The sequence below is a fragment of the Scylla paramamosain genome, chromosome 30 (assembly GCF_035594125.1).
Source record: "Scylla paramamosain isolate STU-SP2022 chromosome 30, ASM3559412v1, whole genome shotgun sequence".
Lineage (NCBI taxonomy): Eukaryota > Metazoa > Arthropoda > Malacostraca > Decapoda > Portunidae > Scylla > Scylla paramamosain.
In genome coordinates this window covers 11,536,615-11,541,614 of record NC_087180.1, presented here as the reverse complement: position 1 = coordinate 11,541,614, position 5,000 = coordinate 11,536,615, and positions in this window count along the sequence as shown.

The window sequence follows — 5,000 nt, the reverse complement described above, 5'->3', positions numbered from 1 at the left end:
AACGGGGCGGGTTGGCTGTTTCACTCACTCACAGGCAGTCGCGAAGCTTTACAGGTAAAGCTTCGCGAACCAACATGACCTCGACTCCTCCAGGAATGTGAATAGCGACGTACAGCAACAACACACACACACACACACACACATTTGGCTTCACTTTTGTTCATTAATTTATTTCAGAACGAACTTTTTTATTATCCTTTCTTGTTGTTTTGAGGCCAACGTAAAATGTCCGAAAGAAAATGGGAGGGGGGAGTCAAAAAAAAAAAAAAAGAAGGGGAAGAAAACCTTGAAATGAACTCGACCCACCAGCCTCTCTAACATTAAGCTCATCAGTAAAGACTTAACTATGTTTACTCTTAATATCTGAGCTCCTTGTATTCCCTAAGCCCACCTAATATATCAAGAATATTAGTTTGAATCCGATTACTGCCTCGTCCAGGGGAAAGGGGGGAGGAGGAGGAGGAGGAGGAGGAGGAGGAGGAGGAGGAGGAGGAGGAGGAGGAGGAGGAGGAGAAAGTAGTGGTGGTGGAGGTTTTGTGGGGGAAAAGGGTAGAGCGAAGAGTGAGTGTGTGTGTGTGTGTGTGTGTGTGTGTGTGTGTGTGTGTGTAGTACATTGCGGACTCTTACGAATACATGTACTTATTATTACGTTTTTATTGTCTATGTTTGTCTATATTCACGTGGGTGTAGATGTGAAAGTCTTTATTGGTGTGTTTATTCATTTATTTACCTATTTGTGCAGTTGTTCATTTGTAGGAAAATCAGTGAGAGTTTTAAATATAAGCAGTGATCTTTTAATGTTGAGAAATTCTTGCTGCTCACATTTTGAAGGGAGGGGAATATGACAAGGAAAAGGAAAACAAGATGAGAAATCTACAAGGGGAGGAAGAAAGGAAGGAAAGATTATAAAAAAGAAAAAGATTAAAAAAGTAAAAATAAAACATAGAAAGAAACCACAGAAGGAAGGAAAGAAGGAGAGAAGAAAAGACGGGAAACAAAATCACAACAAGAGAACCTAAGAAAACGAGGGAGAAACAAAGGAGAAAAGAAAAGGAGAAAATATTAAAAAATATAAAAAAATAAGGGAAACACACAAAAAGATGGAAGAGTAACAGGAAACGAAAGCATAGCAAGAAAGCAATAAGAAATATGGAAATAAATGAATAAACAAAATAAAAGCTAGAAAAAAAACGGATAAGGAAGTTTATGACGAAGATCAAGGAAAAACTCAACAACGGAAAGGAAAAGTTGTTGAGAGGAGGCAGAGCAGAGGGATCATAAGGCAGTGTGTTCCAGTACCATAATGCTCAGCTCGTGAACAGAGGCAAGCGGGCGGCGGCGACGGGCGGCGGGCGGGGAAACAGCGAACAGAACCGCGTAAAAAAAAATAAATAAATAAATAAATAAATAAATAAAAATGAAAAAATGAACAAAAATTTAAAAAATGAAAAAGACTCCTTACTTTTTTTTCCCCTTGAACAGACTGCATCTTCTCCCCTTACTCATACTTCGTTGTCCTTCTTTTTTTTTTATTTCCAGTGTTTTCCTTACTTCTCTTTATTTTCGTACTTAATGTTTACTTCTTCAGATTTTTCTTTTTTTCAACCTTGATATTTTTCTTTGTTTCCTACATGTAACTTCCATCACTTCCCTCAATATTTCCTCTTTACAACCGTAATATTTCCCCATTATTTTATTTATTTTCGTTTTCATAATTTTTCCTCATATTTTTCCCGTTTTTCGTGCTCCCTCTTCTTGCTTTCCTTGTTTTCTTTAATTATGATCGTCTTTTGCATTTATGGATAAGTTTCCTGAGTTCTTCCTTATTCGGGCTTCATTACCTATATTAGACATTTCCACCTCTTCGTCTTCTTACTCACTATGTTATTGTAGCCACCGGAAACAGCTACATGAGGAACAACAGGTACATTGCTATTTGTTCATCCTTTGTTTTCACTTGTGCTATTCATCCTAGTCCTCCTCTTCTCCGTCCTCTTCATCACGTTATGTAAGAAATAGTCCCCACACACAGCCACGTTATGACCAACGGAGATACTAATGTTTGTTCTTCCTTTGTATTATTTTGTGTTCCTCCTCTTTCTCCTCTTCGTCCCCCTCGTTGCAGTATGTCAGTATAATTATCACAGCCTACTTAGAATCTGTAAATCTGGTGCTATTAGTTCTGTTATTTCTTTCTTTGTATTGCTTTGTGTTCCTCGTCCTCGTCCTCCTCGTCACAGCACGTCAGCATAGTCACAAACAACCCCGTTAGAGCCGACAAGTATATCGCTATTTGTTCTTCCATTGTATTCCATTGTGTTCCTCGTTCTCATCGACTTCCTCCTTTTGTTTCCATTTCCTCTTCCTTTTTCTCCTCGTTCGCCTCGTCAGAGCATGTTAAAATCTACCACTATTTGCTCTTCCCTTTCATTCCCTTGTGTTCCTCGTCCGCCTCGTCGTCTTCCTCCATAGTCCGCACGCTGGTATCATCGCCAACAACGTCTCCCTTCACAATATTTCTCACACGAGTCAGAATGAGAAAAGAAGCCGAACAAAACACCCGCCGCGTCCCTCCCTCCGTCAGAAGACTCGTGTCACCCGCCAGATTTTTATCACCTGTCACTTTACGGGTGTTGGGGGCGAGGGATGGAGGTTGGGGGGAGGACGCCGAGACACCTGAGTGACGCATTTAAACATTGCTACTCTCCCCCTCCCTTTCCTCTCCCTTGCCCTCTTCCTTCCCTCCCCCTCCTCCTCCTCCTCCTCCTCCTCCTTGGTTTCCTTTCCTTTCTGTTTCGCATTCCTTCACACATTCAATTAGTAAGTCATCTCTCTCTCTCTCTCTCTCTCTCTCTCTCTCTCTCTCTCTCTCTCTCTCTCTCTCTCTCTCTCTCTCTCTCTCTCTCTCTCTCTCTCTCTCTTTCCCTTCCTCCCTTCCTTCCTCCTCTTCTTTCTCACAGTTTCCTTTCCTCGCACCGCATTCCTTCATACAGCTACTCCGCCATCTCTCTCTCTCTCTCTCTCTCTCTCTCTCTCTCTCTCTCTCTCTCTCTCTCTCTCTCTCTCTCTCTCTCTCTCTCTCTCTCTCTCTCTCAGCCCGTCGTCGCTCCATGAGAACAAATGAAAAATGATAATGATGTCAGCTTTCATTGTTTCACCGTTTAGACGACCCAGGGACCTATCTACGTCGGAGAAAAATTTGGGAGGTCTCAAAATCTCTTTATACATCGCTCGGCACCACTCAGGAATGTCCGCCGCCCCTAGCTAACCCAGCCCCGCTTCCCTCAGCCCTGCAAACGCTCCCCTGTGCCCTCTAATGCGCCCCTTAAAACCCTAAAGCATCCCTGAAGTTTCCTGGGCCAAGTAATAGGTTCAGAGGGGGAAAAGAAGGTTAGATTCCACCCGAGAAGTAAAGGAGTGAAACGGAGCTTATGAAAAAGATGTAAACCCTCTCTTCTTCCTCTCCAAGTCCTCCTCCTCCTCCTCCTCCTCCTTCTCCTCCTCCCCGGACACATCCTTTACGGTAACACTCCTGTGATAATGTCAAGTGGTTTCCCCTTCCTCTCTCTCTCTCTTTTTTTTTTAGCAATGTGTAGTGCGGACGAAAGTTTAGGGGTGACTATGTAAAGTTCTGGAGCGGAAAAGAAAGGGGAGAGGAGAGGAAAAGACTACACTGGGAAGAGGAAAGAGAGGTCGGGGTGTAGGATAGGTAAGTGTGTGTGTGTGTGTGTGTGTGTGTGTGTGTGTGTGTGTGTGTGTGTGTGTGTGTGTGTGTGTGTGTGTGTGTGTGTGTGTGTGTGTGTCGTATATCAAGTACATGACAGTAAATGAGAATAGTGAGAGCAAATCGTGAAAAAAAAAAACATTATGGAAAAAATAACGACAGAAAGAAAGAAAGAAAGAAAAAGAAAGAATCATCAGAGGAAAGCAGCTGCACGTAAAGAAGAGAGAGAGAAAAAAAGCAACATACAAAAAGACAAAAGTGAAGTAAAAACAGAGAAAATTTGAGAAACGAAGGACGGAAGGAAAAAAATGGAAAAAATAACATGGTAAAGCATATAACTCTCGCCTCTGCCTTGATACACCTGAGCAAAATACCTGCCTAATATGTTAATGAGGACAAGCTGAGCAGGTGTCAACATTGTGAGAGAAAATTTCTGGTACATTACTCTGACATAATAAAAAAAAAGAAAAATAAACTCAATATTAAAAAATAGTCTTGGGTATATCACATGAACTCTCTCTCTCTCTCTCTCTCTCTCTCTCTCTCTCTCTCTCTCTCTCTCTCTCTCTCTCTCTCTCTCTCTCTCTCTCTCTCTCTCTCTTGTTATTCATTTTCCTTCATTTTTTCCCTGAAGCCAACAAGCATGAGAGGAAAAAATTAGAAGATTAGTAGCTGAGATTTTTCCTTTTTCTTTTTTAATCCTGGACATGCAGCCTTCTCTTTTCATAAAACTAATAAATAGTGAAGATAAATATGCATGTTTCATTATGAAGCAAAAAATATATGGATAGAAAAATAAACAGGGATAGACGAGTAAAAGGTGTGAAGTAGATATAGATAGATAGATAGGTAAACAGAGAGATAGACAGACAGACAGACAGACAGATAGATAGATAGATAAAAAAAAAAGAAAGTTGACAGATTGGTAAAGATAAAAAAAAGTTGACAGATTGGTAAATTAGTAGATGAATTGATAAATAAGTAAATACAGAGAGAGAAACAAAGACAAGAACAGACAATAACAAATAAGGATATATAGAGACGTTAAGGACAAAAAGGAAATTGCATAATACAAATACAGTTATAATAATAGTCAAGATACATAATGTTAGAGTGTAATAACTTAATATAGAAGCCTGAAAACTTACATTAGGCACTTACGTACAATTACTTATTATATTTCAACCTTACATGCATACACACATACATACATACATACATTTATACGTAAGTACATGCATACATAACACACACACGATTATAAGTATACGAATAA